This window comes from Quercus lobata, chromosome 5 (assembly GCF_001633185.2).
Source record: "Quercus lobata isolate SW786 chromosome 5, ValleyOak3.0 Primary Assembly, whole genome shotgun sequence".
NCBI lineage: Eukaryota > Viridiplantae > Streptophyta > Magnoliopsida > Fagales > Fagaceae > Quercus > Quercus lobata.
Genome location: NC_044908.1, coordinates 40,744,676 through 40,771,552, shown reverse-complemented (window position 1 = coordinate 40,771,552; position 26,877 = coordinate 40,744,676). Strand labels below are relative to the sequence as shown.

Sequence of the window (26,877 nt, the reverse complement as noted above, 5' to 3'; positions counted from 1 at the left end):
TGAATAAGCAGTGTTAAAGCAAATTCAATTTGTAAAACAGGCTCTCTCTCTCTCTTTGGGCTGCAATTAATAAAATTAGAGAGGTGTTGTGGTTTGATTCTTTGATATTTGTGAGTTGCAACATTCGTATTTGTGAGATTTCTTTGGTAGTGCGTAGCTTGTGTTTGGTGAGAATTTGCTTTGTAGATCTCTTTCATATATGTGGCTGAAACCTGGCATGAGATACCATAGAAGATGTGGTGCTTAACCATGACAGACGCCACTAATCATGTAAAAAATACTAGCTTTCAAGTGAAGAGTAAAGTCAAGATTGTGTGGACATTAATATAATGTGTGTTTTTATGTCATTCTCAATTTTAGTATTTGCTACAAGCAAATTCATACACAAAGAACAACTCCATTTAGAAGGATAAAAATTTTGAAATACATTTAAAGGCCTAAAAGCTAGTAACAGAACTCCTTCACTACTTGCTATTCGTAAAACAGAGTTGTATACATTACATATATTCATCAAAATAAAGCCATCAACTGATTCTTGCATTTCCCAAAACCAAAATTGCATTTGGAATTAGCCAATTGAAAAAAACTTATTAACTACAGTGGTATTCCATCGGGATGGTTTGTGTTGAACTACACAAAGACCTCCCTGACTGTCGTTCCAAGGGGTCAAAAATCTAATCCCTCCTTGATGGCATGGCAAACTTGAGAGATTTCTTGTACTCTGTTCCTTGCCTCAATTCCCATCTCTTCTGTAAGCGGTAAGTTAATGGAATCAGCCCATTTGGAGAGTAGCCAGGAACATTTATCAACTTGATGAATCTCCTTGAAAACTGCACATCTTGCATATAAAATAGCTTAGTATTAAGCTTCAAAGTTTCTAACAGTTATTCACTAATTTTCACAAACAATTTCTGTGTATTTCCAAAAAAAAATTAATTAAAATTAAACAAAATAAGGAACTACTGCCAATCCCGAACCACAATACAAAAGGGATTATATTAAACCCAAATTAGGTAATGGGTGAATCTTAGAAAACCAAACAAAATTGTTAAATTCATATGTTTCTAAGCTTCCCTACGTTGTTTTCTATAATCTTAAACTCAAACCAAATTGTTCAATTCCACTGAAGTTGATTTTTTGTAAAGAAATCAAGCAAAAAAATCCCAATGAAGCTTCTTTGAGCTGGTGACCTTTGGCTAAGAAATCAAGGACGGGAAAAATGATCATAATACCAGATCTATAATCACATTTTTTTTGGGTGGGCAACTGAAATCTAGATGAATTTATATACTAAAAAGACAATCTCAAGAAACAAGATACTTTTTTTCCCCCTTAAAAATCATGAAACGAAACAAAAACATAGCACAAGGAACCGATAAACCCAACAACCAAACATCGGCATCAAAGGACACAACCTCACAAAATCTCCATCAGCCAGTCCTTGGCCATTGACACACACACTCTACTGGTACTGGGCTTCATACCCATTATAAAAATATCAAAAACATTCAACAATAAATTAATCAGATTTATAAATAAAAAAATGCAATAAAAGAAATAGATAATCTTCAGTGCAATAAATGAAACAAAGGGATGGTCTTTGCAAAGAAATCACATAAAGAAAAAAAAATTCAAAAATTTGATTACCAGATCTAATCACATTTGGGTGGGTAGCTGAAACACTGTTGGTTCACATTCATTCTCTGGTGGAGAGGTAACCGGAGCATCACTAGTGGCTTTTTTTGAGGCATGAGAGAGAGAGATTCTGAGGCATGTTCGGCTGGAACTGGAAGAGAGAGAGTCAGAGAGAGTTTCTGAAATTTTTAAATGGGAATAGGGGTAAGCGTGAAGAAGAGAGAGAGAGGAGAAATTGAAAGAGAAGAGAAAAATGAGAGCTCACACGGATCGCTGACGTGTCTAAATGAGCTGTCCAATTTTTGAGCATTAGATCAATTGAATGGCTAGGATTAAAGTAATTGTACACCGTGCAATACCCTAGGTATTGCACGGGATCTCAATCCTATTATGGTCACTACTCTGTGCCAGGGTGGTGCTTAATTACGCGGCGTCAAGTTAATGGTTCTGCTTCTTTCTTTCTGTTTTTTGCGATAAACGATTCTTTCATTCCCATTGGAATATGTGGTGGGCCTAGCTGTGATTGTGATTGTGGTTGTGGTTGTGGTTGTGGTTATGGACAACATTGAGGTTACTTTAGTCATTGTGCATATTCTGCAATTATATTTGGAATAGGCCAAAAAGCTGATAGTAACTGATACGTATCGTTGCAAGAGGGACCTCCTTCTTTCCCTTTTTATATTCCTTCAAGTTTTTATTTTAATTATTTATTTATCTATTTATTTTTATTTTTATTTTTATTTTTATTTTTATTTTTGTGTGTGTTTTGGGGCAATAAGATTGTAGATTTTTTTTTTAATGAAATTTTCACAATTATTAAGGTGGTAAATTGTCATTTGTGAAAAAAAAAAATGTCAGTAGTGAATTTATATATATATATAAAATAAAATAAAAAAAGCCGGTAAAAACTTGTTGACACATTTATTATAAAAAACATAATATGAAGAAATATGCTTGACGTGTTAGTTATAACTTTTTTTGAAAACACGTGTTAGTTACAACTTAAAATGACGGTACAAAATGAATCAGTCGTGCACGCACAATGAATGGTATGGTATGGTTAATCATAAGTATATTTGGAATTTTTTTTTTTGATGAACAAAAATTGGTATATTTGGAATGGGACAAAAAATTGGCATTGATAGGTCGCACTCCAAGAGGGACCTATCTTTCCATTTTTCTGTTCTTTCACATTTTGATTTGGATTCATTTTGTTTGCCTTTTTGGGTGGAGGGGTCTTTTGCTTCCGAAGAAAATGTCTAAAATGGATATAGACTAGATCAAGGCTCAAGGGAGATGGAATGATTTTCTGGCAAAAAGGCCCACTACCACTATTAAGCAAAAAAAAATTAGCAATCTATCATTATTTTAAAAATATGTAGGGATCTATCACCTTTTTTAAACTCAAGTTTGCCATGAAAATCAAGTTCCAAAAACTTGAGTTCTTTGAAAAAATATACTTCAAATTTTCCAGAAAATTTTTTATGGTACTCGAGTTCATGAAACTCAATAAGCATAAAAAAATTTTAAAATTTTTCCATGGAACTTGAGTACAATGGAAAACTTGATTTCGCCAAACTTGAGTACCCAAAAAGAGATAAATTTCTACAAATTTCCGAAACAATGATAGATTACAACATAGTTTGCAAAAAGATTCTATTTGGCTATTTTCGCCATGATTGCCTCCTAGTCCTAATCCACCTTACAAAAATCTCTAAAAGACTTTAAGCTTTTGGTTTGTCTCCTGGTTAAAAAGGATTTTTCCTCTTCCACTCTCTTATTAATTACAATGGTATGGTTGATCTACTTAATGAAGAATTATCCTATTTTCAAAACCATATATATTATTGGTATACCAATTTCCAAAACATTATAAACATCATTTGTAGAAATATGCTTCGCGTGTTAAAACTTAGAATGACTGAATAATGAATCACGCGTACAAAACTGAATACAAAGACCTTTATGTAAACTTGTTAACATTACTCTAATAGAATATTATAGTGTAGACAGTATTGTACGTTTTTAGACCCCTTAAACATAACCAAATTAACCTAGTTATTTAGCCAAGTGATTAACTTAGGTAAATTATGCAGATCTAGGTTAATACAGATAAATTATATCATTGAAACAGTGCAAAATATAAATAACACAACGATATGATAACCCAGGAAAACCAAACTGATAAAAAACCTGAGGAGGATTTAACCTAGCTATCCTCAAGGTAAAACAAATCCACTATGAAATAATTGAAGTTTACACAATAGCAACTTAAACCATTAACATCCTATTGCTACCTTGAGTAGGAAACTTACTACCACAACCACATGACAGCTCTGAGTCCACGGACTACTTCTTTCTTGGATTCACAGCAAGCACAAGTACTCCCACTTGTGTATCTTTAAGCTCTTTATGCAGCAACCGAACCAACCATCAAGTTCTTGACATAATCTTGATTCTTGATAACCCTAAGTATATGTGAAGACAAACACCTCGAGATCTCACAAGAGATTCACATACACAACATAAACAACAACAATAAAGCGTGGCTAGGGTTTTTCCTTTTATATTTAAGGCAAAACATAAAACCCTACACGTCAAACAGACTTGGGCTAAGTTAGAAAATTGTGCAAAAAAAAATCTGCATGAGCTTCGATCAATTGAGTCTAATTCTCGATCGATCGAGCCAGGTAGATTTACACAGTAAATCCTGCAGTACACTCAATTCCAACTTTATACATAAACATACTTTGAGCAAGTTTAAAACAAAACTAAATGTTTTGATCATGGTTTGCCAACATTACAAAATGAAGTTCTAATACATTTAAACCTAAAGCCTTAAAACCCAACAAGTATAATATAGATTATGCACACATTGAAATTGAATGAAACTCAAATAATATATATATATATATATATATATCTATATGTTCGTAGTTATGTAAGTGTTTGTTATTTGCTTGAAAATGTGAGTAAATTTTTCATGTTTTATGAGAGATAACTAAACTAAAATCATAGAAAATTTTTTAATTCAATTTTTTTTTTAATATCATATATAAGTCTTGCTTAGACACTAGTATCTTTCATATAAGTTTTATACTAAAAAATTTTGAATTTAAATCAAGTATTATATGGTATTTGTACTACATTTTTTAGCCTATTATGATATATATTTTTTGCTTTATTGGAACTTTAAACTTCTTAAACTTTTGAAATTTTATTTTGAGAAAATTACTTTATTTACCATCATTATACCAACAAATTTTTGGAAAACACATTACAAGAAATCTGAACTATTGTGGCATTTTTTGGGACTGCGGCTGTACATAGGGTCTATTGCAGTGTTTTTTAGGACCGCTGCCATAGGTATGGTCTTTCATGGCTTCCTATAGTGGCAGGAAATAAAACCGCCACAATATATATGTTTTAGCAGCGGTAACTTAGATATAGCAGCACTCCAAAAACTCGCTGCAACAGGGGCTCCTTTTTGTGGCGCTTTTTCTTAGTTATAGTGGCGGGTTGGACCACCGCAATAGACATCTAAATTCCCTAGCCCCAAAATTTCCCTCTATTTTTTTCAATTTCCCCCTTATTAGGTTTTCACTTTTCCCACTTATCTAAAACTTCACTCTTAAATCCAAAACTCTCACTCTTTCTCAATCCGAAACTTTCACTCTCTCCAAACTCTCACTCTCTCTAAATCCAAAACTCTCACTCTCTCCAAACTCTCCATCCTCACTGGCAATGGCTTCTGCTTTGCCCGCTCTGCTTCAACCACCCTCTACATCCCCGAGCTTGACCGCATCGTCCTCAAAGAAAAAACCACTCTCCACCCGCATCATCCAGCTCGTCCAACTACTTTGCGCGAAGAACATCATCTCTATCTGTAAGTTTTTTTTTTTTTTTTGGTTGATTGATTCATACTCATTGTGCAAGGAATGTTCCATCTCCCAATCCAAAGGTACTCTCCCTCTCTTTGGTTGCATCCCACTCAAGGTTCAGGTTTTTTTTTTTTTTTTTTTTTTTTGGTTCTATGATTTTATGAATTTAGTTAATTCATTGGGTGTTTGAATTGATATTAATTTATTGTGTTTAAATTATTGTGTTTTTGGTTAATTTTTTGAGATATGTTTGGTTAATTTCTTGTGTTTTTTTTTTTTTTTTGGTGTTTGAATTGGTAGTGTTTAAATAGCCAGCATTCAGTTCAGCAAGGAGCCTAACAATTTGTACAACCTCAACTCCTACAAGCACTCTGGTCTCACCCTCTTTTTCTCTCTTCCTATTATTCTCACTACAAGAAAAGAGTCTACTAGCGAGGGTAAAATACCCTCGCAAAAATTCAAATATCGTCACAAAAGGCTATTAGGGAGGGCATGTGGCCCTCGAAAGCTGTTTTATTTGCTCTTATTGCTAAAAGAGATTTTGCGACCATGCCTTCGTAAATAGATAATTCACAAAGGCAATTTACTGTTGTTATTGAACAAATCCGCCTTCGCAAATATATTACCAAACAACGAGAAAAGTCAACCACTTATTTTTAGCGAGGGGGAATAGTCGTCGTTAACAACTATTTGTGAGGACCTTTATACCCTCGTAATTAGTTATTTGCGAATTTTAAATTAATGACATACTTTTTAGAGACAAATAATGTCGTCGCTAAAATTTATTTGTGAGAGCTTTTAACCCCTTGCAATTAGTTAGGAATAATAGTGATGACATTAAGCTATCGCTTAAAATGTTTTTGCAAGGGGTTAAGTAGCATCGCTATTCTATAAATTATGAGGGACTTTATCGTCACTATAAAATTATTTATGACCAAATTTTTTATGTCATCGGTGATAATATTTTATATCATTTTTGAAATATTTTATTATTTATTTATTTTTAATTATTTTATATAATTTTTTTAACTATCATGTTACAATAGTACAATAATTACTAATCAATTGAAAGATAAAAATTCATATAAGTTCAAACTTTAAAATATAGAATATACAAAGAAATCCTGAAATTAAACCTTGTTTTAAACTTAAACAACTAGAATTATAACAAGATCTATACTAGTGTTCCTCTGAGTTACCATCCAAGCTGTTTTCAACCTCCCTCATGTTATTGATTGAGTTGTCCTCTTCATTTCTACTAGTACCATCCTTCAAAAACAAACAAAAAACAAAAAACAAAAACAAAAACAAAACATTAAACATAATTCATACACTAGAATATTAGCTTTTATAAAAATAATAACAAATAATGGTTAAAGAGAGTGCAAGAGAGATAGAGAGAATTCATGACATATATTTCATTTATACTCACCTCCTAATCTCCATCCATCCATTTATCCACCATCTTTTTCCAAAAGAGTGTAGGAATGAAGGAAGGATCATTCTAATAACGATCTTCTTTCTTTGTGCACTTCCTAAAAATGGGATTTTTAATGGGAAACATCTAATCAGAATAACAGTGTTTCACTAATTCTACAAATTCTTTCTTCACTTCCTCATCTGATTGCTTATGCCTAAAATGTTGAGCTCTATAGCAAGCATATAGAGTTTCAAACTCAAATCTTGGGTATTTCACTAAAAGTCGTCCAAGCTTCATTCAGTTTTTGGTAGAAATGATTAGTAATCTCTCAAATAGCTTTTAGTGTGATGAATCTGCCTTTACTTTTACCTTCCCTTGGCATGACTACCTTTTTTTTTTTATAAGCCCTTGCCACGTCTACCTACTATTAGTTAGTATTAATATGATGAAAGTATATAATACAAATATGTATTTCCAATGTGGCTGTGTTAAAGACATGACCCACTAGTAAAAGATGATACTCTAGTATAAGATGATACTAGACCTTATCCTCAATCCAACAATACTTATTGCTACAATCAACACACAAATAATTGATTTTCATATCTTTATTTATTGAATGTTTAAATGCATTCTCAAGAAAATTTTCAACCCCATTAATATATCTAGTAGAATGATGCATCCAAAATTTATCAACTGACATTTTATCTACTCCTAATAAAGCATCATATTATATAACTAACAACAATAATGTACACTCTTAAAAATAACTAGCACAGTTAACATTGGGTCTTGTAAAATAGAAATATCAAGGATTTGCATATCTAGCTACAAAATAGAAATATCAACACAACCTAAAGCAAATCTCAAACCAAACAATTGTGATTGGACAAATATGTGGTCAACATCATCATCCTAATTAACTTTTTCAAGTAATCTATAAATTTTCGGCTCACTACAAGCCTTACACATTTAAAACTCACATCAAAGAACTCTACAAAATTTCCGCATTTAACATTCCTTATAGTGTTTTGAAAATTACCGCAATATATATATTTTCAATAAGATACAAAAGTTTGTATTTGCCTATATACGAGATTAGAAAAAAAAAAATAGCTTCAATCCATATTAGTATAGATATATATATGACTAATTATTTTATGGGTTTATTTTAAAATACCAAAAAAAATTAAAAAGTACTCATTTGTCATTTGGTTCAAAATTAAATTTATACAATGGAAAAATTATTCATAGCCTCCAAAATCCAAATTGCTAGAATTGGAAATGATAGTTGATGAAGACAACAAAAAAGAACAAATACATGTGGTGTACATTTACAAAAATCAAGCATGCCGTATAAGAGAAAATGACTAGAACTCACATTGCAGTGTGTACCGAGGTGGGACCTGAGATAGGGAAGTAACTTCTTCAATTCCTTAACCATCCTATCATTTGCACCTAATCCTTTTGCGGCAACACCAAAGTAAGGGAGAGAATATTTTTCTTTTCTTAAAAAATTGTAAAAAGTGAACCAAAAAAGTAGAATATGCATGTGTGTGAGAGAGATACCTCACCAACAAGCAGTAAGAGCATTCTCATCAAAGATTGTAAAAATTTTAGCATTTAGCATTTCAAAAAGTTACTTTATTCATTTTAACATCTCACTTTACAATACACCTAACAATAAAGGTTCTATTATTTTACCACTTCATTTAAATATTCTTTTTTTATTCTTTCTTTATGTTTTCAAATAACTACCATTAACTACCATGATTTTTGTACCTAGCAACAACCCTCACACCTCTCTCCTTCACCAACCTTCTCATCCTCGCAACATCAACAAATGATCCACCTGATGCATACATGCTCAATGCAAGCAAATAACCTGATGAATTTAAAGGCTCCAACTACTCAATGCATACATGCTCAATGCAAGCAAATAACTTGATAACTTAGAATACATATCAATTAAAGAATTCCCCATATACAGTTCAAAACCAAAACCTCTACTAATCACTAACCCGTGGTATTAAGTAATCCATCAAAATTCCAGTGCATCTATTTTTATTTTTATTTTCATTCTTTGTTTAGGACTTTTGCTCAAGCTTACAAATGCGGCCCATGATAACAAAATCCAAACACAAATTCTCAAAAAGCAACCAAATTTGCATTGATCATACCATAAAAGGATCAAGATATAACATCAATAAAAGCAATCAATCCATTTGTGAAATCATATGACTAGCACATGTGGTTGGCTACCCATCACCCCAAATTCTAAATTCTAAAGTCTGCAAAATAACAAATCATAACCTGTGCAGATAGTTAGAGAGATTTTTGGGCTGAAGATTGTTCTAGTTTTGTCATTTTGCAGTATCTTTAGTCACATTAGTAGCTATGCCTATGCAGATAGTTAGAGAGATCTTCCCTAATGATAGTAATAGAGTTGGTGAAAATATTATATTCAGCTAAATTTAAAGTACTTAATAACTTGAAAGATAATTTCTGTTTCATTGAAGGTCAATCCATGGTCCCTATTGATCTTTATTCATATTTTGCATCAAGCTTTACCTTATGATAAAATATGACAAGATAAAATATGCACACAATATCAGATTGTGAGCCTTAGAGAGTTTCACCATAAATAAATTTTGACTAATAATACATTGGCAAAACCAAGTTTTTGATTTCTAAAAGAGAGACAAAAGCAAAACATGCGCATACTGTCTGAGTAATGCATAAAGGCCCTAAAGGGTACCATGAGAAATATAGCAGCAAGGAGTCCTGACAGCATTTTGGTCCCTCAATAAGATAGATACAAAATTACAAATGAATGTGGTAGGCCCCATTAAGTTCACAGGACAATGATAGTAAACAAGACCTGTCTTGCAATGTCAACAATTTGACAATGTAAACTTATAATTCAGAAATATTACTGGATAATATTGTTAATCTGAGATACTAATGGAAGCTACTCTAAATTTAGTTAACCCACACCCAACCAACTCTAGCATCATAGGTTACTCAAGTCCAACCTAAAGTCCTTTCCTGCCACAATATCAACCAGAAAATTAAGGGGAAAAAATAACAAGAACAATAACAAATCCAACAAAAAAAATTCAAATTTAATTCACAACGACCCTTAGGAAAAAAAACTACAATCACAGATTACAGATTCACAAATCACAAACATTATAAATGTATGGAGTGGAGATAGAAATATCATACCCAAATAAATGTTAGGTTTTGAAGTTGAATGAGTGAAAATAGTTGGAGTAGATCGGATTCAGGATGGAGGCTAGAGGCATCATCGGCCGACATCGAAGGAGCTTGCTAACGTGCGCCATGGCTAACACACTTTCACACTGAGAGTGACTGTGTGAGAGAGAGAAAAATGGAGACTTTTTTAATAGGGTTTTTTTTTTTTTTTGGTGTTTTGTTGATGATGGTAATGTCAATGTGTCTTTCTCTCTCTCTCTCTGTGGGATTTTGTACAGCTAGATAGGTAGAGAGAGATGGCGGGGTTTTGAAAATGCACAGGTTCGGATTTGAATTTTGGGTAGCTATTGGGTGTGGTGTGGTGTAGATGGAGTCTTTTACATGTTTCTTGGATATTGGTTTGTTGAGATGGAAGGTCAAGTGAGGAACCAATTCCTTGACTTCTTTCAAAATTTTGGTGCCATCCCCCGCTTTTCACTTGTTTGGGACTTTTGAGTCTTTGAGTGCGCCTCAATTTGTCTAATTTATGCCTTTTTTTCTTTTTTTTTTCTTTTTTTTTCTTTTTTTTTGGGTTTATTTCATCCTAAATTTTGGAAAGGAGTGATTACACCCACTCTTTTCTCAACATATTACATTTTGTCATCTACCAATGTTATTAATTTTAGTCCATTATGATTGCAACTACTGAAAGATTTTATTTTCAGTCATGTTTATGTGGATATTCCACCTCCGTTTAAATCTCGGTCAATTCTCATCCATTCTACTAAATTCCAAATAATATAATGATTTTTTTATTGTAATGTGAACAAAGCTTCTTCTTCTTTCTTCCTTTTTTTCCCCCCCTAAATTCATTTTCTTTTTCTTGTTCCTTTTTAATTAGAACAACAAATCTAAAATCAAAACAACGGCATATCAAAAACAGGGAAAAAAAAATTAATTAGAACAACAAATCAAAAATCAAAACAACAAGAACAACTGATCAAGAACAGGGAAAAAGAAAGATTTAATAAGAACAAGAAATCTAAAACCAAAACAAAAATAACATTTGAAGAACATAGAAGCTGATCTAAACCAATCCCAGTTGCATGCACTTGGCAGTGGGTAATAAATATGAAGATATGCTACCACAATATTTTCAAAATATTTTGTAAGCAAGAAAAATATATGAACATAATGTAATCTAACGGTAGATTTATCAAAATTTACATCAAATTAAGAAATATAGGGTTGGGTTCAAGTTACACCTAACGTGACTCTAAAAAATGTTATACCATCCAACAACTTAATAGAATATCCAACCATTGGATTACATGTTCTATATGGTCTAAACATGCATGCCAAGTTTCATGTCAATCGAATGTAATTTACCATTTGATCTATAAACTCATCTTTGATGCATTATTTTAAACTACTAAAACTTGAATTAAGACAATTAATTGATAACATAACTATTAATGTTTGATCACCTTGAAATTTTGTAAGCATGAAAATATATGAAGATAATGTAACCTAACGGCAGATTTGTCAAAATTCATATCGAATTAAGAAATATAGGGTTGGGTTCAAGTTACACCTGATGTAACTCTAAAAAATTTTACACTACCCAATAACTTATTATTGAATTCATATTTTGGAAATCCAATCGTTGGATTATATGTTCCATACATTCTTAACAAGCATGCAAATTTTCATGTCAATTAGATGCAATTTACCATTTGTTCAACAAACTTATCTTTTATGCATTATTTTAAATTACAAAAACTTAAATTTAGAAAGTTAATTGATGACAAGCCTATTAATCTTTGATAACCTTGAAATTTTGTAAGTATGAAAAATACACGAAGATAATGTAATCTAACGATATATTTGTCAAAATTCACATCAAATTAAGAAATATAAGATTGGGTTAAAGTTACACCTGACATAATTCAAAAGAATGTTACACCACCTAATAACTTATTATTGAATTCATATTTTGAAAATCCAACCGTTGGATTACATGCTCTAAATTTTCTAAACACACATTATAATTTTCATGTCAATTGGATGTAATTTACCATTTGATCTATAAATTCATATTTTATGCATTATTTTGAAATACTAAAATTTGAATCTAGACAATTGATTGATGACATGGCTTTTAATCTTTGATCACCTTGAAACTTTGTAAGCATGAAAAATATATGAAAATTGTGGGGGCCGGTTAATCCATAAATTATTAAAATCGTGTTAACTGGACTTGTGGCCCATCCGAAGACGTAAAACTGTCCGAGGAGGCCCATATCAAGTTATAAGGGTAATCAAATGAAAAGGAGACTTGAACGCCACATTGTTGCAAGTACGCCTCAGAGCTACATTACCACTGAAGGTGGGACATGAGACCAAGGGTAAGAAAAAAAAGGTAAACAAATATCTTTAACAACAGCTGCCTCCGCATTAATTGCCTCTCAACCAACTCTTTGGCCGCATTAATGTGGAGGTGATGCCTGAACAGTGATAAGGCAACCTTACAGCTGCTCGATGGAGGTTCCAGGAGGTGTTGGATGGAACAGGAAAGGATCCCCCGAACCCAACCTACACGTGTGTGGTGAAGATGACACCAAGAGAACAGTATATAACATGGAAGAATGCATTGAGAAAAGGGGATCGAAACTTCAAAACAAGGAGTACTTAGAAGAAAACCTTATGAAATCAAGAATTGAACTTGTTTCAAGGAGAAGTTGATCGTCATATTAGTGCTAATCTATCTATAAACGTTAAGTTTAATCGTTTTTCTTTTGAAGTTAACCTAGTTCTTTGACATCCACGCTCTACAAATTTATTGTTTGGACCTTTAACGTTCGTACCTAATACGAATTTGGGATCGTTACAAATTGAGTCCTTACAATTGGCGCCGTCTGTGGGAAAAGCTTGATCTAACTTAAAAGAAATCCGGTGCAACGTTCATGATGGAGGAAGCAGGTCCACATCACTACATAGCAGGATCACATAAGGTAGATGCCAACCCACACCAAGCAGAGTCAAGGGGCTCCCAGCATGGTGATCCGCACCGAAGTCCCGAACGGAAAGAAGGTCGTGAGGGGAGTGTGCGCATAACTCATACCACCAAAAGTCGCTCTCGTGGGAAGAGTCATGTTTCCCATGCAAAAAATGACAGGAACCTGCAACGTGAGATTGACGAGTTGAAAAGAGAGTTGCGTCATGCCCGACGAGACGTTCCCCACCTTGCTCCGAACCATCATCCGAGGAGACGGATGGAGTTAGTTATAGGCAGAGATCCAGAACTCCGCCTAGTGAGACTTTCTCCTATGAAGAGGAGCATGGCCATCGACATAGGTACAAAAGCCCGCCTAGCAGGGGCTTGGAGAACAACGCTATGAACAAAGCATTAAGCCAAGTCTCCAAATCACCCTTCACAAGAAAATATAGAAGATGCTATTCTTCCTTGGCGATTCCACCAGCCTACATTCACCGTATATGATGGCCAGTTAGACCTAGTAGAACACGTTAGCCATTTTAGCCAAAAGATGGCTATCTACTCCAAGGACGAGGCCTTGATGTGCAAGGTCTTTCCATCAAGTTTGGGTCCAGTGGCAATAAGATGGTTCAACGGTTTAAGGGCCAACTCTATTGAGTCCTTCAAAAAGCTTACCCAGGCTTTTGGCGCTTGCTTTATCACTTGCAGTAGGGTTTCTCGGCCTTTGGGATCCTTGCGGTCTATGTCCATGCAAGAGGGCGAGACTCTCAAGGCTTATTCAGATAGATACTGGGAAATGTTTAATGAAATAAAGGGAGAGCATGATGATGTAGCCATAAGTACCTTCAAGGCTGGCCTCCCAGCCGAGCATGATTTAAGGAAATCTCTAACTGGTAAACCTGTTGCCAGTGTACACCAATTGATGGATAAGATTGATAAGTACAGAAGAGTAGAAGAAGACCAACTTCAGGTAAAAGGAAAGGTTAAGGTAATCCCTCAAGAGAGGAGGGATTTCAGGTCGGACTGTTATAATAGTAACCGACCTCGGAAAGATTTCGTTGGGCAATCAGGTTCTGCTGACACCCAGGTGGTTAATGTAGTGTTTCGGGAGCCGATGCAGCAAGTATTAGAGAAGATAAAGAATGAGCCCTTTTTTAAATGGCCAAACAAGACGGCAGGAAAGCCTAAGAGACGCAGCCCGAACCTTTATTGCCACTATCATCAGGATCATGGGCACACGACGGAGGATTGCAGGAACTTATGGGACCATTTGGAGCAGTTGGTCTGAAAGGGGAAATTGAAGCAATTATTGCATCATTCCAGTGGTAAGGTAAGCCAGGCAGGCTCAAGAATGCGTGGGGACGCTTCTTCAAGACTTCCCCTTGGTACGATAAACGTTATTTTTACTGTCCTAGGGAGGACTGGATCTTGTCCTTACAGGGTACTGTTGGTGTTCCGACCTCTGGTCGAGGATCATTGCCAAGTGTCGAATAGAGCCAGGGGTGGACGTCCCCCTGATTTTGGGCTTTTCAGATGAGGACAAGGTTGGAACCGCACAACCCCATAATGATGCTCTGGTGGTCACGCTGAGAATTGGTGGGTACAATGTCAAAAGAGTGATGATTGATCAAGGTAGTGCTGTAGATATAATGTACCTAGATTTGTATAAGGGGCTAGGTCTGAAGCCAGATGACTTAGCAGCCTACAGTTCCCCTCTGGTGAGTTTTTAGGGAAGGATGGTCGCTCCAAAAGGACAGATCAGACTACCCGTGCAAACCAGTATGGATGTGGTGGAGGTGGATTTTATTATTGTGGACTTTTTCTCTCCATACACGGCTATTATGGGTAGACCTTGGCTTCATACCCTGGGAGCAGTCTCATATACTCTACATCAGAAAGTGAAGTACCCATCTGGAGGCCAAGTATTGGAGATAGTAGGAAGCTAGGTTGCAGCTCGGCAGTGCCTGGTAGCGGCTATACAACATCGGCCAGAGGCAGAGACCTCGACTACCACCAATAATAGATTATAGCAATTAAAACCCCCAGCATTACCTTTAGATGGACCAGCCGACGAGGTAAAGTGTGAATATTTGGAGAGGTTAATTATTGTTGATGATCCAAAAAGATTCTTCCAGGTTTGGGCTAAACTGCCTTTGCAAGAAAAGGAGCGATTGCTAGAATTCCACAGAGCAAATGTGGATGTGTTTGCATGGAGCCCATATGAAGCCCCAGGTATAGATCTGAATTTCATTTGTCATCGACTCAATGTGAATCCTTCTATAATTCCCAAAAGACAACCACGTCGGCGACCATCAAAAGAGCACGCTGAAGCTGTTAGAAGTGAGGTAACCAAGCTCAAGCAGGCTGGGGCTATCAAAGAAGTTTTTTATCCTGAATGGTTGGCCAATACGGTGGTGGTAAAGAAGAAGACAGGAAAGTGGCGAGTGTGCGTGGACTTCACGGACCTTAATAAGGCTTGTCCCAAGGATCCATTTCCCATACCGAAGATGGACCAGTTGGTGGATGCAACCGTTGGTTATCCTAGGATGAGTTTCTTGGATGCCTTCCAAGGATATCACCAAATACTGCTAGCATTAGACAATCAAGAGAAGACTGCTTTTGTCACGCTTATTGGAAACTATCATTACAAAATGATGCCCTTTGGTTTGAAAAATGCAGGATCTACCTATCAACAGATGATGACTAAAATGTTCGAACAGCAGCTGGGCAGAAACATTGAAGTCTATATTGATGACATGGTAGTGAAGAGTAAGGTGGTGTCCGAGCATGTGGAAGATCTCATGAACATCTTCGGAATACTGAGAAAGCATAAGCTACGCCTGAATGCTTCAAAGTGTTCCTTTGGTGTAGGCTCCGGGAGGTTCCTGGGATACATGATGACTCATAGAGGAATTGAAATGAACCTAGATCAGATTAAGGCCATCAACGATTTACAAGCATCTCGGAATCCAAAAGAGGTGCAAAAACTGACTGGAATGACTGCTGCTTTGAACCGATTTATCTCCAGATCAATTGAGAGGTGTCGTCCCTTTTTCCTTCTATTGCATAAGTGGAAAGGATTTGAATGAACCGAGGAGTGTGCTGTGGCGTTTCGGCAGTTGAAAGAGTACCTGTCCAGGCCACCTATCATGTCTAGTCCTGAGGTAGATGAGGTGATGTTTGCTTATCTGGCAGTTGCCCCTCATGCAGTTAGTTTTGTCTTAATACGAGAGGACAGTGGCGTACAAAGACCAGTTTATTTTCGTAAGCAAGTCTCTTCATGAAGCCGAGGTGAGATACTTACCATTGGAAAAGGCCATCTTGGCAGTGGTCCATACAACACGCAAACTTCCCCATTACTTTCAAGCCCACTCAGTGGTTGTCTTGACTCAGTTACCTTTCAAGTCCATACTTAAAAGTGCAGATTACACTGAGAGAATTGCTAAGTGGGGCACAATCCTAGGTGCTTTCGACATTAAGTATATGCCTCGCACCTCTGTGAAAGGCCAGGTCCTTGCCGATCTGGTTGCTGAGTTTGCCGTGTGTCCAGAAGAAGCTTATATGAAGCAAAGTGACATGGATGAAAAATCGGTTGGTCTAATATCCACACAAGGCGGTTCCTCCTGAAGGGGGTATGTGGATAGAGCAGTAAACCAACGGGGGGCAGGATTGGGGTTAGTTTTGGTATCCCCTGAAGAGATCATCATTGAGAAATCCTTGAGGTTGGGATTCTCGACTACTAACAACGAAGCAGAATACGAAACTTTATTGGTGGGAATGAGTATGGTCCAGAAAATGGGTGGAAAGATAGCAGAATTATTCTCAGATTCAAGATTGGTAGTCAGCCAAGTGAAAGGAGAACTGGAAGCCCGAGATCCAAGAATGCAGGGGTATTTGAGTCAAGTTAGGCATATGCAAACGAAATTTGAATCTTTCGTCTTGTCGCACATCCCCTGAGGTGAAAATACCCATGCCGATTCCTTGGCAACCCTTGCCACCTTTTCAAAACAGAATTTTCCTCAAGTGATAATCGTCAAAGATTTGTATACACCCATTTCACTAGAAAAGGATGTACATCAGGTTCATCAAGTTAATCTAGCACCGAGTTGGATGGATCCCATATTGAAATTCCTCGAAAGTGACATCTTGCCCGAAGAGAAAATAGAAGCTGATAAAATACGGAGGAAAGCTCCTCGGTTTTGGTTGTCCAAGGACAAAAAGCTATATAAACGGTCATTTTCTGGGCCGTACCTACTTTGTGTACATCCCGAGATGTCAGAGTCACTCCTAGAGGAGCTGCATGAAGGTATTTGTGGAAGTCATACAAGGGGAAGGTCTTTATCACACTGGGCCATTACTCAAGGATATTGGTGGCCATATATGCAGAAGGAAGCGTAGGATTATGTCAGAAAATGCGACCAGTGTCAAAGGTTCGCCCCAAACATCCACCAGCCTGGAGGAATTCTTAATCCTCTGTCCAGTCCTTGGCCTTTTGCTCAATGAGGGCTAGATATTTTCGGTCATTTTCCTAAAGCCTTAGAAAACAAAAAGTATCTGCTGGTCGGCACAGATTACTTTACTAAATGGGTCGAAACTGAACCTTTGGCTAACATCAGAGACGTAGATGTTAAAAGGTTTATTTGGAAGAATATTGTTACGCGATTTGGAACTCCGCGCACTCTTGTCTTGGATAATGGCTTTCAATTTGATAGTAAGGCCTTCAGGCAATACTGTTCAAACTTAGGTATAAAAAACAGATATTTCACTTCGGCTTATCCTCAAAGGAACGGGCAAGCCGAAGCTGTTAACAAAATAATAGTCAATGGACTTAAGAAGAGACTGGATGATGCAAAAGGAAAATAGGTAGAGGAATTGCCACATGTTCTCTGGACCTATCGAACAACGCCTCGACAATCAACAGGGGAGACTCCTTTTTCCATGACCTATGGAGCCGAGGCTGTCATCCCTCTGGAAACTGGATTCCCAACGTTATGAACTAGTACATTTTTCTCAAACAATAACGACGGGCTGTTGGGGAAAAGTTTATACTTGATTGAAAAGCGAAGGAAGAGTGCAATGGTCCAATTGGCTTACTACCAACATAAACTCAAGCAAGGCTATGATATTAATGTGAAGCTGAGACCATTAGCCGTAGGAGATCTGGTGTTGAGGAAAGTTCTGGGAACCACCAAGAATCCAGCTTGGGGAAAATTGGGGCCTAATTGGGAAGGGCCTTATCGGATCACTTCAGTAGCAAGAATAGGAGCCTATTATCTGGAAGACCTAAATGAAAAAGTTGTACTTCATCCTTGGAATGTAAATAATCTCAAGAGGTATTATTATTAATAAACGTAGTCTAGTTTTTCCTTTAATTTATGCTAATCGTGCATCTTGTGTTTCCACACCTAATGACATCTATTGAATTATTAAACAGAAACTAAGTTATGTCAGGTCCTCGGACCACAAACTTAATGGAAATTAATACCCTATTGCATCTTGTGAAGTATTAAACAGAAACTAAGTTATGTCAGGTCCTCGGACTACAAACTTAGTGGAAATTAATGCCCTATGACATCTATTGAAGTATTAAACAGAAACTAAGTTATGTCAGGTCCTCGGATCACAAACTTAGTGGAAATTAATACCCTTTTGGATCTTGTGAAATATTAAATAGAAACTAAGTTATGTCAAGTCCTCGGACCACAAACTTAGTGGAAATTAACACCCTGTGAAGTCTATTAGGTCACTAAGTGGGTTCCTTGGAAACTAATATAGCCTCTTGATATTAAAGTGCTAGGGCCACTTGGGCTTATGCATTCCAAGATAACAAATTCTCAAATATCGTCCTAAGATCACAGGATTTTTAATCACCTATTGGAGATATAAACCCCACTAAGCCTATGAACATCATCTAATGTACAATTGAAGTACTGTAGACCCAACTTTATTCAACTTTTGAACATTCCCTAAAGTTTCAATTGATTTGAAACAATACGTATGTATCCAAGATGTCTCCCTGAGACCTCATAGTATTAATGGTTATCACCCATTTTTAATCCCCAATTGTTAATGTTTATAAGTTATTTTTTCTCTTACAAACGAAAGATAGCCAAAATGAGTCCATTCAAATTAAGATAACATAGTGAGCAAGTACAAAAATAAGATAAAACTGTAATAACAATAAGTAAATAAACATAAGAATCCTTACAAAAGCCCTAGTCAAATTACAAAATAAGTCCTATTTTTTCAACTTGATTTGGAGCTTTGGAGCTTGGCTGGATGATTTATCTTCCTCCGAGGTGGTGACTCCCTCTTTATCCTTAGCAGCTCCCCCAGCTGGCATGACTGTGGAAGCCAAATCCTGTTGAAAGCCCTGAGAAGCCACCTCTGCCTCAGAAGCAGTTGTAGTCTTGTCCAAGGAAGCTTCTGGAGGGGCATTATTCCCTTTAGCCAGTTTCGGTTAGCCAGGAGGAGGAAGACTTTGAGGCAAAACCCCTTTATTAGGATTGACGGTTGAGGGAGTGTCTTCAGCCTGACTGGATGGAGGAGCTGAGGTGCGGATTGCTTCAGGGTAGAACACGTTCTCTGGCTTCCTTAACTCGGATGAAGCCTCAACCCCAGCTCAGTTAAGGGCTTCATCCCAAGTTTGGGTGCAGTAGATAGGGCACACCATTGGCACCTCTGCTCTTAATGTCTCCTCCGTCTCAGCCACACCGATGTCATAGCCTTTCTGCTCGGCTTCATTCGTTGCCTGTTCGGCCTCGGTTTTTGCTTTCTCAGCTTCCTCCCTGGACTTTTCAACTTACTTCCTCAGCTTTTGGGTTTCCTCCAAGTGCTTCTTAAGGACCGCAACTTGCTCACAGGCAGTCTTCAGTTCTGCATTTGCCTCACGCAAGCACTTTCCCTGGTCCTCGGCCTACTTTTGATAGCCTTCCAAGGCCGAGTCAGCGCTCTTGCGAGCTTGCTCCTCAGCAAGTAACGTTTTCCTCGCATCAGCTAAGTCCTGCTCGGATTGTGTCAAAGTCTGTACAGTCGTTGCCCATTTCTTCTTTTCATCATCTAGCTGACTGTAGCAGATATTGAGCATCTCATCTAGCTTAAAAGTATTTTGGATAACCTAAAAGGAAGAGATTAATGCTATAGTTAGTAAAAAGTACACATCAATGAGTAATGATCACAAAAAGAAAAAGAAAAGAGTTAGCACTATACCATGCCCAAGTATCTTTTATTATTGAGGATGAGTTCATTCTTCCTCGCATTCTTTATTTCAGCCATGTCCTTTGGGAGTAACAAGGCCTCCTCTATAGCCGAGGCTACGTGACACCCAATGCCATCATTAAAGTCCCTAATAGATGCATCATCTTGTAAGGGCTCCCCACCATGCATGGGTGCTGGCAGCCAGGCTTGGGGCTCAGGAGGTTGAGTTTCAGACCTCTCCTGGCCTCGCTGAGGAAGATGGCTAGTCTTCTGCTGCTTTGCAACTCTTTGGGCATCTTCCTCGCGGGTCGGACGGGACTTGCCAGCATCCACCATGTCCTTCCCTTTATGTTCCCTGCGCCTTTTCAATTCGGCCGCATCAGCTCTAACTGGCTATTGAGGTTGATGAGACGGTGGATGAGGAGCAGGAGGTGAAGACCTGGTGGGAAGAGAAGGAATCTGGGATTGCGTCGATTTCCCCGGCGCATTCTTCCCCCTAGGCTGATTCTCGATCAACTCCATTAAACTTCTTTGGGGCTTCCTCTGTATTCCCATTTCGTCAAGATCTTCCTTGGAGCGTATAGGTTGATCAAAAACCCCAAAATCTTCTGAGGAGTCTGAGAGTTCTACAACTTCTTCCTCTTCTTCTTCCCCTTCCTCCTGCTCTTCTACTTCCTTTTCTTTGAGGATAGGATGGGATGAAGAGGCTCATGTTGAAACGGCAGCCACAAAAAGGGGTTCAGTGCGGGATGTATCCTGGGGAAGCGGGATACTTTCTGGAACGATGAACCCCTTGAAGGCAACACTAATACAGTGTAGCCGAGGATCGCGGGTTCTGATCACGCACTTCGGCGCCTGGAAAGCAAACAAGAGGGGGGTGTAGCCGAGGATTAAATGAGCTGCCCGAAGTTAGCCGTTAGCTTCGTTCACGTATATCTCGGCTTTCAATACCCTATCCAAGCTTGCTTTGTTGACTAACTTAAGGTTAGGCTTCATGAAACGTCTATCTGCAAAACTATTGAATTGAAATGAAACGTCATTAGGGATAAGAATACTAAGACTCAAAACAAAACAAAAAAAAACAAAAAACAAAAAAAAAAAAGAAAGAGAAAAAGGAAAAATTTGTATGAACTGGATATTATGGATCTATGACTGCATTCCCACCTGGTGCTCCTTCCTCCGTGGGGCATGGCAGACCATCATGCCATTCCCCAAAAAAGATAAGGAAATCCTCATTTAAGTTCTTGTTTGAAGTGGGAAGGCACTGAATTAGCCTCACTTCGGGATATCTCGACTTGAGATAATACCCCTGCCCCTTCAAGTGATGAAGGTTGTGCACCCAGTTCACGTCATGATGGATTAGGTTTAGGTCCATTCTCTCGTTCAAAGCCTCTATACTCCCCAGGACCGTAAACATATTTGGGGCACACTGAGTTTGGGATAACCTAAAGAACCTAAGGTAACTCCTAGTAATCTTACCCATGGGGATGGTCATCCCGCCTTCCATGAAGACAATCATGGGAATAACCACTTCCCCTGTTTGTCTAGCGTCGGCCCATTCCCCTTGGGCTGTGTACCTCATATCCACCGTAGAGGGAATCCTATACTTAGAGCGGAAATTTCTCATACTTTCCTTGGACTCAACTAGACATCGAAACTTACCTTCCTTTTTCATCATTTTCCTAAAGGATTTAGTAGAGAAATTAACGAGTGTAAAATGAAAGTGGTAAAGGTTTTGAGAAAACTTACAGGTTTGAAAGAAGGTCCTCGGACAAGATTTAAGTATTTGTAGATGCCAAGAAAACGAAGAAAAAGGAGAAAGACAGGTTTAGTGTATGAGCTCTAGAATTGTGTGATTGCTGAAGGTAAGAAAGAGAATTGATTTGAGAATTCCTTTATAGTCGTGCAAAAGTTATGAGCGGGAAAGTTCCCGCTCGCGAAACGAGATAGACCCCCTACCCTTCGATTTACATCTTACCGTTGAACGTGGGAGACAGGGGCGTCGCCAAAATTTAATGCTGCCATGCTCGGGATGCTGAAGCGTTAGGAGCATGCCCAAAACATAAAAGGGTATGGGCAAGTGACATCAAAATCAATCTTTTCTCTCGATGAGTCAAAAAGCAAGATTTTGAGGGGCTATTGTGGGGGTCGGTTAATCCATAAATTATTAAAATCGTGTTAACTGGGCCTGTAGCCCATCCGAGGACGTAAGACTGTCCGAGGAGGCCCATATCAGGTTATAAGGGTAATCAAATGAAAAGGAGAGTAGATATCACGTGAGGTGAGTTCAATATTCGTCCGAGGACAAAATCCATCTCAGCAGTATAAGTTCGAGGACGACTTGAATGCCACATTGTTGCAAGTACGCCTCAGAGCTACATTACCACCGAAGGTGGGACATGGGACCAAGGGTAAGAAAGAAAAGGTAAACAAATATCTTTAACAACAGTTGCCTTCACATTAATTGTCTCTCAACCAACTCTCTGGCCGTATTAATGTGGAGGTGGTGCCTGAACAGTGATAAGGCAGCCTTACAGCTGCTGGATGGAGGTTCCAGAAGGTGTTGGATGGGACAGGAAGGGATCCCCTGAACCCAACCTACACGTGTGTGGTGAAAAAAACACCAAGAGGAGAGTATATAATATGGAAGAATGCATTGAGAAAAGGGGATCGGAACTTCAAAACAAGGATTACTTAGAAGAAAACCTTATGAAATCAAGAACTGAATTTGTTTCAAGAAGAAGTTGATTGTCATATTAGTGCTAATCCATCTATAAACGTTAAGTTTAATCGTTTTTCTTTTGGAGTTAACCTAGTTCTTTGACATCCACGCTCTACAAATTTATTGTTTTGACCTTTAACGTTCGCACCCAATACGAATTTGGGATCGTTACAAATTGAGTCCTTACAAAAATAATTTAATCTAACAGTAGATTTGAAAAAATTCACATCGAATTAAGAAATATAGGGTTGGGTTCAAATTACACCTGACATAACTCTAAAAAATGCTACACTATCCAATAACTTATTATTGAATTCATATTTTGAAAATCCAACCATTGGATTACATGTTCTGTATAATTTTCATAAGCATGCCAATTTTCATGCCAATTGGATGTAATTTACCATCTGACCTACAAACTCATATATTATGCATTATTTTTAACCACTAAAACTTGAATCTAGACAATTCATTGATGACATGATTATTAATCTTTGATCACCCAAAAATTTTGTAAGCATGAAAAATATATGAAAATAATGTAATTTAATGGTATATTTGTCAAAATTCACATCGAATTAAGAAATATAGAGTTGGGTTCAAGTTGCACCTGACATAACTCTAAAAAATATCACACCGTCCAATAACTTATTACTGAATTCATGTTTTGAAAATCCAATCGTTAGATTACATGTTTTATATGGTCTTAACAAGCATGCCAAAAGGATGTAATTTACCATTTGATTTATAAACTCATCTTTTATGTATTATTTTAAATCACTAAAACTTGAATCTAGACAATTAATTGATGACGTCACTATTGATATTTAATCACCTTGGCATGAAAAATATACGAAACTAATATAATGTAAAAGTAAATTTGTCAAAATTCACATCGAATTGAGAAATATATGGTTGGGTTCAAGTTACACCTGACGTAATTCTAAAAAATGTTACACTACCAAATAACTTATTATTGAATTCATATTTTGAAAATTCAACCATTGGATTACACGTTTTATATGGTATTAACATGCATGCCAACTTCCATACCAATCAGATGTAATTTATCATTTGATCTATAAACCCATCTTTTATGTGTTATTTTAAACTATTAAAACTTGAATCTAGACAATTGATTGATAACATGACTATTGATCTTTGATTACTTTGAAATTTTGTAAGCATGAAAAATATACGAAGATAATGTAATCTAACGGTTGATTTGTCAAAATTCACAAAGAATTAAGAAATATAGGGTTGGGTTAAAGTTACACCTGACGTAATTCTAAAGAATGTTACACCACCCAATAACTTATTATTTAATTCATATTTTGAAAATCCAACCGTTGGATTACATGCTCTACATTTTCTAAATATCCATTCCAATTTTCATGTCAATTGGACGTAATTTACCATTTGATCTATAAATTCATGTTTTATGCATTATTTTGAAATACTAAATCTGAATCTAGACAATTGATTGATAACATGACTATTAATCTTTGATCACCTCAAAACTTCGTAAGCAAGAAAAATATATGAAGATAATTTCATCTAACGGTAGATTTGTAAAAATTCACATCGAATTAAGAAATATAAGGTTGGGTTCGAGTTACACCTCACATAACCCTAAAAAATGCTACACCATCCAATAACTTATTTTTGAATTCATATTTTGAAAATCCAACCGAGGGATCACATGTTCTGTAAAATTTTAATATGGATGCCAATTTTCAGGCCAATCGGATGTAATTTACCATCTAATCTATAAACTCATATTTTATGCATTATTTTAAACCGCTAAAACTTGAATCTAGACAATTCATTGATGACATGACTATTAATCTTTGACCACCTTAACATTTTGTAAGCATGAAAAATATAAGAAAATAATGTTATTTAATGGTATATTGTCAAAATTCACATCGAATTAAGAAATATAGGGTTAGGTTCGAGTTGCACCTGACGTAACTCTAAAAAATGTCACACCGCCCAATAACTTATTACTGAATTCATGTTTTGAAAATCTAATCGTTAGATTACATGTTCTATATAGTCTTAACAAGCATACTAATCGGATGTAATTTACCATTTGATCTATAAACTCATCATTTGTATATTATTTTAAACTACAAAAATTTGAATCTAGACAATTAATTGATGACATCACTATTGATACTTAATCATTTTGAAATTTTATAAGAATGAAAAATATACGAAGATAATATAATATAACAGTAAATTTGTCAAAATTCACATCGAATTGAGAAATATATGGTTGGGTTCAAGTTACATCTGACGTAATTCTGAAAAACGTTACACCATCCAATAACTTATTATTGAATTCATATTTTAAAAATTCAACCATTGGATTACATGTTTTATATGGTAATAATATGCATGCCAATTTCCATCCTAATCATATAATTTACTATTTGATCTATAAACACATCTTTTATGTATTATTTTAAACTATTAAAACTTGAATATAGACAATTAATTGATAACATGACTATTGATCTATGATCACCTTGAAATTTTGTAAGCATGAAAAATATATGAAGATAATGTAATCTAACGGTAGATTTATCAAAATTCACATTGAATTAAGAAATATAGGGTTGGGTTAAAGTTACACCTGACGTAATTCTAAAAAATATTACACCACCCAATAACTTATTACTAAATTCATATTTTGAAAATCCAACCGTTGGATTACATGCTCAACATTTTCTAAACGTGTATTCCAATTTTCATGTCAATTGGACGTAATTTACCATTTGATCTATAAATTCATATTTTATGCATCATTTTGAAATACTAAAATTTGAATCTAGACAATTGATTGATGACATAACTATTAATCTTTGATCACCTTGAAACTTTGTAAGCACGAAAAATATACGAAGATAATTTAATCTAATGGTAGATTTGTAAAAGTTCACATCGAATTAAGAAATATCAGATTGGGTTCGAGTTACACCTGACAAAACTCTAAAAAATGCTACACCATCCAATAACTTATTTTTTGAATTCATATTTTTAAAATCCAACCGTTGGATTACATGTTTTGTATAATTTTAATATATTTGCCAATTTTCATGCCAATCGGATGTAATTTACCATCTGAGTTATAAACTCATATTTTATGCATTATTTTATACCACTAAAACTTGAATCTAGATAATTTATTGATGACATGACTATTAATCTTTAGTCACCTTAAAATTTTATAAGCATGAAAAATATATGAAAATAATGTAATTTAATGGTATATTTGCCAAAATTCACATCGAATTAAGAAATATAGGGTTGGGTTCAAGTTACACGTGACATAACTCTAAAAAATGTCACACCGCCCAATAACTTAATACTGAATTCATGTTTTGAAAATCCAATAGTTAGATTACATGGTCTATATGGTCTTCACAAGCATGCCAATCGGATGTAATTTCCTATTTGATCTATAAACTCATCTTTTGTGTATTATTTAAAACTATGAAAACTTGAATCTAGCCAATTAATTGATGACATCACAATTAATACTTAATCACCTTGAAATTTTATAACCATGAAAAATATACGAAGATAATATAATCTAACAGTAAATTTGTCAAAATTCACATCAAATTAAGAAATATATGGTTGGGTTCAAGTTACACCAAACGTAATTCTGAAAAATGTTACATCACCCAATAACTTATTATTGAATTCATATTTTGAAATTCAACCATTGGATTACATGTTTTATATGGTAATAACATGCATGCCAATTTTCATCCCAATCAAATTTAATTTACCATTTGATCTATAAATTCATCTT

General features: G+C 36.0%; 2 long non-coding RNA genes across 3 annotated transcripts; both read right to left on the bottom strand.

The window, feature by feature from the left end:
• Nucleotides 1-307: 307 nt before the first annotated feature.
• Nucleotides 308-1,964, bottom strand: LOC115991915. The gene is made up of 2 exons (XR_004092376.1): nt 1,648-1,964; nt 308-830 (listed from the first exon to the last, which is right to left on the bottom strand). It is a non-coding gene; the product is annotated as an uncharacterized LOC115991915 (long non-coding RNA).
• A 4,610-nt stretch (nt 1,965-6,574) lies between these two features.
• LOC115989137 lies at nt 6,575-10,593 on the bottom strand. 2 transcript variants are annotated; one of them, XR_004091819.1, is made up of 3 exons: nt 10,165-10,593; nt 8,318-8,400; nt 6,575-6,785 (listed from the first exon to the last, which is right to left on the bottom strand). It is a non-coding gene; the product is annotated as an uncharacterized LOC115989137 (long non-coding RNA). The 2 variants fall into 2 exon arrangements; XR_004091818.1 differs by lacking the exon at nt 8,318-8,400 and having other exon boundaries at nt 6,580-6,785; nt 10,165-10,560.
• Nucleotides 10,594-26,877: the final 16,284 nt, after the last annotated feature.